Source organism: Culicoides brevitarsis, chromosome 3 (assembly GCF_036172545.1).
Source record: "Culicoides brevitarsis isolate CSIRO-B50_1 chromosome 3, AGI_CSIRO_Cbre_v1, whole genome shotgun sequence".
NCBI lineage: Eukaryota > Metazoa > Arthropoda > Insecta > Diptera > Ceratopogonidae > Culicoides > Culicoides brevitarsis.
In genome coordinates this window covers 30,709,718-30,723,722 of record NC_087087.1, presented here as the reverse complement: position 1 = coordinate 30,723,722, position 14,005 = coordinate 30,709,718, and positions in this window count along the sequence as shown.

Genomic DNA, 14,005 nt, shown 5'->3' with positions numbered 1-14,005 from the left:
TCGAGACTCTGTCAGCAGAACAATAATTCCGTATCGCAAAGTTGTGCCGCACAACTGAACAATACCTACCTTACTTTATTTTATGCAAATAAAATAACAATATTTTTACAGGTGACTAGCATAAAGAGTTGCGCGCGCGACAATCGGTTACAAAACTTGTCAATCACTCAAAATTCACGTTTTATGAATTACAAAAAACCACAAATTTTCAACTGTTTAATGGAGACTCCTTTGTAACGGAGCTGTTGCCGCTGCAGAAGCCCGTCAACTATTTTGCTTGGGAAAGGTTAATTTTTATGCCACTCATAAAAGTGTTGCAGATAAATCTAATGAGAGGTCGAGACATCACTCGACTCGGAGAAAAGTTACATTGTAACTTCCTCGTTGTCGAGTTTTTAACGTAGAAGTACGTTAAAGTCAAAGTCGTGACACATTGACAAAAGTAGCTGTTCCCATATGGATCAATATCACCTTGATTACCTTTTTATTGTCTCTCTCTTGTTTTGCGATGAGGAGATTTTTTTAAAGTTTTCTTGATTAATTGAGCGCTATTGGATATTCATTAATATTCGGTATAAAAGCTTAAGAGATATTGACTTAAGTGCATTTTTCTCCAAATGTTCCTTTTTAATTATTAAAGTTTTAAAATACTCTAATTTTTTTAAATTTTAATTCAATACTTTTTTTTAATTTAATAAAAAATAAATAAATAATTTAAAAAAATTATTTAAATAAAATAATTAATTAAAAAATTAATAATTAATTAAAAAATAAAAAAAAAAATAAATAAAAATAATCAAATAATCAAAAAAAAAATAAATAATTAAATAAAATAAGAAATAATTTTATTTTAATAAAAATTTTTCAAAATAAAATTTTAAAATTAATTACAAATTTAAATTAATAATCTTAAGATTTTTTTCAAACATTTTTATTTTATTTAGGTAATTATTTATTAATTTTATTTAATTATTTATTTATTTTTTTAATTTATTTATTTATGTGTTTATTTAATATTAAATTCAATATTTTGACAATTAAACAACATTTAATTACTTATTTATTTTTTTTAATTCTTAATTTGTTTGAATTTTCGGATTTTTTAGAAATTTTTTTATTATTTTTTTTTATTTATTTTTTTTTAATTTAGAATTTTTTTAAACTTTAATCTTTTTAAATTTTATTATTTTTAAAGTTTATGCATTTTTAATTTTTTTTATTAATTTTTTTTTTAAATATTTTCAGAAAATTTTCTGTATAAATTTTTTTTAAATTCTCTTACGATTGTTTAAAATTAATTTTTTTTTTTTTTTATATTTTTTTTTTTTTTTTTTTTTTTTTTTTTTTTTTTAACTTCTTCACGGATGGACTTTGAAACAAAAATTTTTTTTTTTTCGAAAGACTTCTGAAATTCGTAAACAATTTTTTGTATTGATTTTTTTTTCTTTCTTCAGACACAAAAAAACACAGAACAAAGAAAGAAAGATTTAAAACCCACGAAGATTTTTTTTTTAATCATCACATTGTCCATCACAACTTCTTCTTCTTCTATTAACGACGCACGTCGATTAATTAGACATTTTTAGCAGCGTCATGCCTTCTACTGCACGTCAGTTGTCGGTGACGCGGGCGTCTTAATAGCTTTATTATCCGTTAGTACAGAAGAAAAAACTAAAAATTGCTCAAGTAGAGCACACTTTGCGGTGCTAACAAAAAATTTCGTCATCATTTGTTTTGCGGGCAAAAATTTTTAAACATTTGTACAACGATCGTTTAATATATAATTACTTCAAATGTCCACTTTTAGACATTTACTCACACACATTCCGTGAGCTATGATGTAAATTTTACCTTTTTTCTGCTATCACGTATAATTTTTTGTTATGAAAGAGCGGGAGAGACATACAAAAAAGAGATGAGGAGTTACAACTTGTTTAATGTAGTCTTGCTTATATAATATGCCGTCATCTTCTTCAAAAATTTAAAGTTGCTTGTTGACCCTTTTGTTGTAACAAATAATTATCGCCTTGTAATTCGTGCCGGGCGACATTATCATTTAAAGCTAATGAATGTCAATTTTTGTCAATTTAAAGCCAACTGCATGGAGATCAATTTATGCGCGATAAGCATTTATTTGTCATTGACGTCGACTTATGTTTTTGAAATGCGCATAAAACGCAGTCAGAAGCGACTTTACTTGAGCGAGCCATTTAAGGAAAGACAATTTTTGTGAATGAATAGCGTAGCAAAGTGTCTTGCAAGTTAAGTAATAATCGCGTATTTATGAAAAAAAAAGTTTTCTTTTGTATACTCTTTTGTTCAATTGTCATTGAGGACTTTTACTGACCAGCTGTGCGATTTTTTTTTTAAGTAAACAGTCCTTGTGGATTTGTCAGAAATTGTTTTTTATTGATTTAGCTGCAGATTTGGGATTTCAAGGAAAAATTCTATCCTCAAAATTATTAATTTTTGGTAATTTTCAGATCTTAAAAGAATAGATCTTAAAGTTTTAGATCTAAAAAAAATTCTAACATCAAAATTGATCTTTTCTGAGATTCTGAAAGATTTTATTGATAGATCTTCAAGTTTTAGATCAGAAAAAAATTTCTAACCTCAAAATTGATCTTTTTTAAGATCCTGAAACAATTTCTTGATAGATCTTCAAGTTTTAGATCTGAAATCAAAATTCTAACCTCAAAGTTCTGAGATCATGAAAGATTTTCTTGACGGATCTTCAAGTTTTAGATCTGAAATCAAAATTCTAACCTCAAAGTTGATCTTTTTTGAGATCCTGAAAGATTTTCTTGATATATCTTCAAGTTTTAGATCAGAAAAAAATTTCTAACCTCAAAATTGATCTTTTCTGAGATCATGAAAGAATTTCTTGACAGATCTTCAAGCTATAGATCTGAAATCAAATTTCTAACCTTAAAATTGATCTTTTTAAAGATCCTGAAACAATTTCTTGACAGATCTTCAAGTTTTTGATCTAAAAAAAATTTCTAAGCTCAAATTGATCTTTTCTGAGATTCTGAAAGATTTTCTTGATAGATCTTCAAGTTTTAGATCTAAAAAAAATTTCTAACCTCAAAATTGATCTTTTTTAAGATTCTGAAAGATTTTCTTGACAAATCTTCAAGTTTTAGATCTCAAAATTGATCATTTTTAGAGATCTGATCTTTTTTAAACGATAATTTTTTAAGGTCAAATATGTAAAAGTTTCTCTCCAATTCTGGAACTTTAGAACTGAGCTCATTCAACTCCTAATCCCCGCCAAAAATATGGAAGACAAAAGCTATAAGCCCATCGTTTTTATTGCGTCTCTTCTTTTATCATTCGCTCCTATCACGTGTAGGCGTCCTTTTCAAATTTGGTGAGACAAGACATTAGTGATGCTTAACTGCAAAAAATAAACAACAAAAAACTGTTTTATTTTTATTTTTTTGACAAGATCATTGCTGTGTTGTGTCTGCCTGCTGTCTTATATTCCTGCCCCATAACAAAAAATCACGTGGGCTGCCAAATCTATTGGTTGCTCCAATTTAATCTACGCCAAATATTTGATTTATTCTTCTAGCCTAACCTAGAGTTGTTTAGCCTGCGACTGTTGATGAGTTACGAGCAACAATTACGACGAAGACGACAAAAAACTCGCTCGAAGGTGTCAGGTGTAATTTTTTGGAGGAATTAGTTTAGTTGCTTCAACCTCTATGTGTTATTGAGTCGCCTACGCGAGACGTGACAACAAAAAATTCTGCCAAAAAGTCTTTTGAAGTGTATCAAAGGCATGTTAACGAGTTACGTCGTCGTCATCGTCATTCGAATGATTTTTAATCGTCGCTTGATTCTCGCGTTTTCATTCGCAAAGTGATATAACATCTCCTAATAGTCCAACATAAGCAAAAAAAAAATCATCCAGCAACATCACTTTCTCTCTCGCTGCCTTGCTGCGTCGTCGTGAATGCAAATACGAGTTTTTTCGCCATAACATTTGTATCATTTGTTCGGACGAAAGGAGAAAATTGCTTTTATTTTTTTGATTAAAATTGCATTTCGCTGGTCGTCGTCGTCTTCTTCGTCGCTGTAGACACCTTTGGTGTAGGTGTCAGAAATAAAATATCAATTTCATTAGATCATCGCCGGAACATCGCCATAAATTCGATTTCAATTTCGAATAAAGTCATTCATTCAATCGACCATCCGATCAACGAGACTCATAAATTATCCGAGATGTTCACTTTTTTTCGTATTTTTGTGTATTTTTTTTTTGCCTCTTCTGTAATGTATGTAAAAATATGTACAAAAAAAAAATTCATTGGAAATCAATCATGTTATGAAGAGTTGGTTTCGATATTGATCGAAGGTAGGTTATCGTTAGAGCAGCAGATAAAAAGTGTGTTAAAGTTGTTAGCAAATTTGTTTGGAGTGTCAATTATTACTCATCTAATGAATGTGAATGAACGTTTAATCAACAAAATGGTTGGAGAAGACATGACCAGAATTCATGTTGAAAGTTGATTTTTTTTGTTAAATAACCATGAATTTTAAATGAAATTTTTAAATGAATTAATAAAATTAATTTTTTAGTTGAATTTTAATTTAAAAAAATAATTAATTAATTAAAAAAAAAAAAAAATTAAAAAATTTAAAAAATTAAAAAAATAATAAAACTTTAATTTAAAAAAATAATTAGTTACTTAAATTTTAATTGAAAAAAAAATAATAAATTAATTAAATTTTAATTTAAAAAAATAATTAATTAATTAAATTTTAATTTAAAAAAAAAATAATGAAAAAAAATAATTTTAATTAAATTTTTATTTAAAAAAAAGATTAAATAATTAAATTTTTAATTTTAAAAAATTTTAATTAATTAAATTTTTATTTTAAAAAAAAATAATTAATTAAATAATAAAATAATAAAAAAAATAATTAATTAATTAAATTTTAATTTAAAAAAATAATTAATTAATTAAATTTTTATTTAAAAAAAAAATAATTAATTAATTAAATTTTTAATTTAAAAAAATAATTAATTAATTAATATTTATTTTAAAAAAAATTTAATTAAATTTTTAAAAAAAAATGATTAATTAATTAAATTTTATTTTAAAAAAAAATTAATTAATTAAATTTTTATTTAAAAAAAATAATTAATAAAAAAAAAATTAAAATTAAATTTTAATTAATTAAAAAAAATAAATTAAATTTTAATTTAAAAAAAAATAAATTTTTATTGAAAAAGAAAAATTAAATTTTTATTTAAAAAAAATGATTAATTAATTTAATTTTTAATTTTAATTAATAAATTTTAAGTGAAATTTTTTTTTTTTTTTTTTTTTTGATATAAATATTTTTTAAAATTAAATTTAATTTCAATTAAAAATATAAGAAGTATTAAATAAATGTAAAAATATTAAAAACTAAAAAAAAAATATTTTTTAATATTTTACAAATTTTTTTATTCATTTTTTTTCTTAAAAATATTATTCAAATTACTTCAATCATAGCAAAAATTTGAAAAATAAAATTAGTAAAGTATGAAAAGTTAAAATTTCATTGAAAATTTGTTAAAAATACAAAAAAAAATGTTTATTTTTCTAGCAAAAATATGAATTTCCATTAAAATCATTCACTCAAATGTAAATGTAATTGTCAAAAAGTCGACAAAATAAACATGCAAATAACTTTAATCTCGAAAATTTGCATCGCAATTGCAATCTACTTCACGTATCGTTACACACAAACACACGAATATTATTAATAATCGTGATCATCCAATTTTCGTATGAATAACGCGTAGATTATGATATTTTATTATTGTTTGTTTATCCCGACATCGATATGCATCAAAATTTGCAACATGTCATTCTGTTGAAGTGTGATTTTAACGGTGGATAAATATAAATAAAAGTTTTTGATCCAATTACCAATAACAGGACATTTAGCGCAAAATGCTAAACTTTGAAGTGTTTTCAGAAAGTTCGTTTGAAATATTGATTCGACAAAAAGTTTTTCAACGAATAAATTATGAGATGAGAGGTAAACACGACATACCATCACATTTTGTCTCGTTTTACAAAATAACTTTATGGCTTGCGATTCACATGAGAGATAAAAGCGAATTAAGACGAAAATGGTTGCCGAGGCACTTTATCTCTCGCACATTGTGAATGTGAATAAACGCAGGTTAAAGTTCTCGTTTGCAAAGTGTGTGGAAATCAAAAACCGGTGCCAATCGACAATCAAAGTTCAATATTTTGTCGAGGTAATTACTTGCCTGCAAATATTCGACATGTTTATTGTCGTAGCGTGGGTGGACGCTTGTCATTTTACATTTATACTTTTAAAGTTTAAGTGAGTTTAGTTTAGTAGTTTTTTTTTACTGCGATTTATATTTTTTTTTTAAAATGAACTTAAATTAACAGGTTTTGAAGTTTTTATCAGAAAAATAATATTTTAAAACCCTTTTAACAAAATTCTTACTTTTGTAGCGAAAAATTAAAAAAAAAATAAAAAATTAATTAATTAAATTTTTATTTTAATTTTAAAAATTAATTAATTATTAAATTAAATTTTTATTTTAAAAATTAATTATTTAATAATTTTAAAAATTTTAATTTTTAAAAAATAATTAATAAAATTTAAAAAAATATAATTTAAAATTTTTGATTTAAAATATTTTATAAAATTAATTTTAATTAAATTAATTAAAAATTTTACAATATAAAAAAATTAAAAAAAAAAATTTTTAAACTTTTATATTGAATCGAAATTTTTAGTAAAAAAAAATAATTTATTTAATTTATTTAAAAATTAATTTATTTAATTTTTTTTATTTTAAAAAAAAATATTATTAAATTAAATTTTTATTTTAAAAATTAATTATTTAATTAAAGTTTAATTTAAAAAAAATAATTAATAAAATTTAAAAAAAATAATTTAAAATTTTTGATTAAAAATATTTTATAAAATTAATTTTAATTTTAATTAAATTTATTAAAAATTTTAAAATATAAAAAAAATTGAAAAAAAAATTTTTGAAACTTTTATATTGAATCAAAATTTTGAGCAAAAAAAATTAATAGAATTTTTAATAAAAATTTAATATTTAAAAATTTATTTTAAATTAAAATTTTAATTAAAAATTTAATTTAATTATAAAAATTTAATATTTTAATAGCTTTTTTTGGTTTAAAAAATCTCATGTGATAATCCCTTGAACCTGAAATTCATTTTAATAAAATAATTGCACTTACCTTAAAAAAATCCTCTGTAAAACTCCAGAACTCTCCATGATGCACACAACTCAGGAAGTGAGACCTTGAAGTGAGCCATTAATCAAAACAAAAAATTCTTGTAAATAAAAAAAAAATAATAAATATCGAAACAAACAAATTAATTCAATTGCTAAGGCGCGAAGCAAAGCACAAGACACTGCGAAGGTGAGAGTTATGCAGAATATAAATAATACAAAAAAAAAATATTTTTGTCACAGTCGAATCTACCTGAAACAACCAGCAAAAAAATTTATGTTCAACATTAGCAACGTGGGTGATGTGAATTTCATTAAAAAATATTTTTAATATTTTTTTTTTCATAAGCAAAATACCAATTATCAAGTTCAAGGCAGCAATTTAGTTTTGAACTGCACTCGTACGTGCGCTAATTATGGTAAAAGGAAGCATGTTTTTTTTTGTGCCAAGTGAAGCATGTGACATAATCCAAAGTGCGCGGAGGAATGTAAGGAAACTCCTTCTTGATTTGCATTTTTTTTTTGCTCTCAGAGATCGAGAGAGAAATAGACAAGACAATTTAGTTGTATTAATTGCTAGTTGTCCTCTTGTTGTTTTGGGTTGTGTGACATAATACTTCCCTTTTGCATCGTGAATGAAAGATGGGAGAATTTTAAGTATCGATGTCATTAAGGGGTTGACTTCATCTATTAAGAGTTTAAATTTGAATCTTGAGTCTTGAAGGCTGAAGCTCAACTCTGATTGGTTCAAATTTGAAACTTGATGGATGAAACTCAATTCTCATTGGTTGAAATTTTGAACTTGAAGGCTTGTGCTCAACTCTCATTGGTTGAAACAAAAATCTTGAAGGCTCTCATGGGATCTCAGTCTTGGGTCTTGAAGGCTGAAGCTCAACTCTGATTGGTTCAAATTTGAAACTTGATGGATGAATCTCAATTCTCATTGGTTGAAATTTTGACCTTGAAGGCTTGAGCTCAACTCTCATTGGTTGAAATTTGGACCTCAAAGGCTTGAGCTCAACTCTCATTGGTTCAAATTTGAAACTTGATGGATGAATCTCAATTCTCATTGGTTGAAATTTGAATCATGAAAATTCACCTCAAAATTATTAAATTCTCCTTTCAAGAGTAAAATTCATCTGTTTTCTATTCACAAAACATTCTGCTGGAAACCTAGCAACTCACTTACTCAAGGGACGTGCACAAAAAACTGACCTACTAAAATGCTTGTTAAAATCACCTTTTATTTGTTTTTGTCTACCTCTGCCATATACCGTTCTTTGTGCCGATCGCCCTTTGATATATTCTTGTGCAAATTGCAACAAAACTTTGTCTGTATTCCAATCCCGGACATGACAGCAAAAAAAAACCCGTGTTTTAATTAATTGAAACGAAAAAAAAATCTCTGATAAACGAACTTTGTTGTTTATTCGTTTGTTTGTTAGGATGGAAATAAAAAAAAATTGTACACAGTTCACTAGTTCGAAATATTATATTAGTGCATACGACGACGAACTCAAAGAACAACAAACACTTTTTTTTTGCACAGAGACGATACGAGCAAAACGGTACATGATTCGCAATGATTGTAATCTCATTCGCTTGCTACCTTTTAATATGAAGTGAGGTTGTTTGAAATAAAAATTAATTACACTCGACATGATCGATATTCATGTATTTTTTTTTTCGTTACTGGTCGATATCTTTGTTTGCAACTCTCTCGTGTATTGCAATATTTATTGATCCGAGAGTCACAACAACAAGTGATAATTGAAAACAATGCTTCAGAGTCAATAAGTTAACATCAATCACACACACACAACACTCGAGCGCTATTTATTCATGTGGTTCAATGTTGTTCCATTGCACACCCATATTTGATCAATTCTATGTTGTACGTACAAAAATTAATTTGGCTGACGAAAAGTAGTTTAAAATTCAATGGAAATGGATTTCAAAAGCACTTTAGAGCAATGAATCACCTTCTCGTGTGTCATTTTTATTATAATGACAGGTCAGACAGAGCTATCGAGGCTTTTAGTTGTTGCCACTGCCGTTGTTGTTTGATGATTTGTATCTGTAATAAATGGTTGAGACGTTAAAGTAAATAAACAAAGTGACAATAAAGTCATTGATAGGTTTGATATAAGCGCTTTTTTTTTAAATTGCAATAACAGAATTTACCTTGTTTTTTACAAGAAAAAAATTTATTTGTGCAAAAAGTTTCAAAACTTGCCCTTTTTAAAAATTTGTTGGGCAAAAAGTTTCAAAACTTGCCCTTTTTAAAAATTTGTTGGGCAAAAAGGTTCAAAACTTGCCCTTTTTAAAAATTTGTTGGGTAAAAAGTTTCAAAACTTGCCCTTTTGAAAAATTTGTTGGGTAAAAAGTTTCAAAACTTGCCCTTTTGAAAAATTTGTTGGGTAAAAAGTTTCAAAACTTGCCCTTTTGAAAAATTTGTTGGGCAAAAAGTTTAAAAACTTGCCCTTTTTAAAAATTTGTTGGGCAAAAAGGTTCAAAACTTGCCCTTTTGAAAAATTTGTTGGGCAAAAAGGTTTAAAAATTGCCCTTTTAGAAAAATTTGTTGGACAAAAAGTTTCAAAACTTGCCCTTTTGAAAAATTTTTTGGGCAAAAAGTTTCAAAACGTGCCCTTTAGCAAATTTTATGGGCAAGAAATTTCAAAACTTGCCCTTTCGAAAATTTTTTGGCAAAGCATATCAATTTCAGCCCAAAACAGACTACCAAACCCCATTATAGTAATTTTACCTCACCTTAACGTAATTCACTTCAATAGTATTCACATTTTTGACCTACAACCGCTTCCATATTAGTATGATTGTTCTTGTTGTTTTCATTCACAACTGCTTCAGCAAAAAAAGAGCTAATAATAATTTAATGTAATGTGTCATGTTTTACGACCTTGACAAGCATGTAAATATATTTTTGTCATAAATAATAGAACTTTGATGCGAATAATACTTAATAAAAAACGTTCATTGTTCTAAATAAAAATACTGTTCGTGATACGAAAGGATTTTCCCACAGAGCGCAACTCAACAAGTGACATAATTTAATAAAGTTTATATAAAGGCTTTAATGAGCTTTGTACACTTGCTTCCATAAATCAAACGCATTGTAAATTGAATGAACTTCCTGCTGAACGAAACATACTCTTTTTGTTCAAAGCATATAATGAAGCGCGATAATTGTTTTTGCAAACACTTAACAACAAAAACTTTAAAATATTTTACTGTTATTTATTAAGTTGTTTACGTCTTTTAATGCTTTCCAAATCGAATCAATAGAAAAAAGTAGTGACAATTAATTTAAATATTCTACTACAAAAAAAAATTCAAGGAATCAATGAATGCGTAAAGTAACGATTTACAACTCGACTAAAATGAAAAAAATTACCGAGAAAAAATGTGTTTCTATTAATTAATATGCGCGGTCGAACATTCAAGGCCAAATATGGAATCAAGCGGTTTTACTACACTGTATGAATGAATATTACTATTTAAATAAGATTTCAGTCAATCGATTTATGTAAGAGCATCATATGGTAGCAACTCGTCTCCGCATTGCCAGTTTCAAGTTGCTTTATCGATTTTATAGTTTAAATAATTAATATGTAATAATTTATTCTTTTTATAGAAACGTATGGGGCGAAAATGGCACCGGAATTGCAAATAATTTCTCACTTTTTAATAATTGATGGTTAATTGATGCATTCATTATATTAATATTTCTCGTAATTTGTTTAATTGGCAGTTATTTATGATGAGTTTTGTTCTTTGTGACTTAATGGATTTCAAAAATAATCATAAGCTTTATTAATTGGGTTAAAGAAATTTTGAAGAACTTAGATGAGATTTTCATATTCTTTACTTTCCAAGTGAAACTTATTTAATTTTTTTTTTTTAATTTGAACTAAAATCAAAGATTTTTTAAACTGGGCAAAAAATTATGACCTAAACTTAAGCTTTCAAAACTAACTTGACTGAAGCTTAAACTAAATTTTGAATTGTAACCCCAATGACTCTGAAAACTCAATCAATTAATTAAACAATCGCTTTATTCTTCCAAAATTATCCAGAATATCGCCAGCACGTCTATATTCTTTTCTCTCTGCCACAAAAGTGACATCGTAATAGCGACATTACCTGTCGCCGGTTACAATATTAAAAAAATATTTTGACTTAAAAATTTTTTAAGTTAAGCTTAAGTTTAAGAAAAAAGTTGAAAAATATCAAATTGAATATTTTTTGGATTTTTAACCAAATTTTGAAAATTTTATAAATTAAGTAAATTCATTTGAATTTAAATGATTTTAACTCAAGCTTAAGTCATATATCGAATAATTTAAAAATGTATTTATAATTTAATTAAATTAACGTTATTGTTTAATGTAAATTAAATTAATTTTTTAGTAATTTTTTAATAATTAATTTAATTAAATTTAATTTTAAATTTAAATTAAATTAAAATTTTTCATAATTAATTAATTTAATTAAATAAATTAAATTAAATTTAAATTTAATTAAATTAAATTTTTCATATTTTTTTAAATTCATATTAATTTAATTAACTGATGAATTAAACTTAAAATTTTACAGCCCTGATTTTAAATTTTTTTACAGAAATTCAAGAATTTGCTTGAATTAAGAAAAATAAAAAAAAAATTAATCAAAAAAAAAACAAGTCATTGAAGAAATTCTTGATCAATACTCCCACTCACTTATTCCTCAAGTAGTTAACTCTACTTTCGCATTTCCTGCAATAAAAACATTTTTATATTACTCAGCAATAAAAAAATGACTAATTATACGTAACACCTTTTAAAATCGCGCATCTCACCTTCATGACTCTTCTTTTCCATTCATGATTTTTTTTTAGTTATTCTCAAAACTAACAATAATGCTCTACTATCGCAGTACCTTCTATAAACTGGCATTAAGTGAGGTTGTTATTTTTTATGAGAGTAGTAAGATAGACATGTTTTGCCAAATTTGGAGCTTACAGGGACAGTTGCTCGTTCATTCTAAAAAGTAATAAAAAAAATTATTATTTTTTGCTTTAAATGAAAAGTTATTGATGAACTTTTACGAAAAAAAAACAAATAAATATTAAATAATAAATTCTAAAAGGAAGTTTTCAATTCGGGTCATGATTTTCGATTCGGGATGATGCCGATGACAATGAACTGAAAAAAAAACAATTTTCGTATAAAATAATAATAACAATAATTTTAATCCACATATTGATAAAATAGTGCATTTTCAATAAATCACATGTCATATCTCTACCTCATAAATTCAAAATGCAACCAAAATTATTAATTTATGCAAATTAATTTTTAATAAATTATGTTTTTATGTCCGACGAGCAATTTGTAGCGTGTCGTTTTGCATTGTTGCGTTCTGTTTTTTGTATCTTTACAACGAACGACGTAACAATCCGTTTTTATAATTGTGTTTTCGGCAATTTTTCATCACAGAATAACAACAACGAAAAAAAAAATTACGCATGAGACAAGTTAATTTGGTTACCATTGACCTAACGACGACGAATGACGAGTACATAAAAGGGTATCGAAAAAATAATTAATTTATGTAAATCTGATTAATTTACGGCTGAACGTCGTACGAGGTTGTTCTCGCATGTATATATATGACATGCAATTGACACAATAATAATTGGAAATGGAATATCGACAATGGATCGAGAGTTGTAGGTCAGAGAACATGAAAAGAATCGACACGGCAAATATGAGGAAGGATTCAGGTGTGGTTTGAATTTATTACTGATGCTTTTTTTATCAACATACGAAATTTGATCGGAAAGTATTTTCTTGGAAAAAAGTTTGAAATTTTTGCGCACGTTTTTTTTTTAGCATTATACGAATCGATGTGTGGCATCGCAAAAGCCGAAAAAACAGACAATAAATTTATTTTTGTTGCATCTTATTTACATAAATGTTGATTTATGGAAAAAGTTTGAAAAGGAAGTCGGAAAATGGATGAAAGCGCATTTTTAGTTTTTAAGCGATTTTGGTAAGATTTAACTTTTTCTATGAAATTTCTTATTGAATATCAAAAAATGAAACTAGAAGGAGAGTTAAAAAATCAAAAGATGCTGCTGAAGAACTGAAGCTTCTATTTTCGATCGAATACATTAACCAGAGGCTTACTTTTATCATCAGGTCTATAGTACCTTAGCCAATTCAATAGTATGAAGCAAGTATGAAGTCAGACCAAGTGATATATTTGCCTTTTATCTCATAGCGAAGATATTGAACAGTGAGACTCTTCATAAAGTCTGTACCGGCTGTCGTCGGTTAACATACATCACGGAAGACACTTGAGGCCCAAACTTAAACAAGAGTGCATCATAAATCAGAAAAATAAAGAAAACTTGCGGGATTCGAACCCGCGACCTTTGGATTAGAAAAAGTTCTTTGTTCACGTACCTCAGTCGGAGACATGCTTTCGCCAATTACAAGTCATATACTTTTACTACATTAATTACGAAAATTCAATGGTCATTTTGAGTTCATATATATGAAAACTTTTTACTACGGCGTGTTTTCAATTTTTGATCATATAAAGCTCGGGCATTCCAAGTATATTCTAAAAACTCGAAGCCATCTGAACGGATAGTCTTATAAGAACAAATTCTTTGTTAATGATTTTAACGTTTCTATTCCAAGAGAAAATCCAATTCAAAAGCTAAAATTTAATTTACAATTTTCA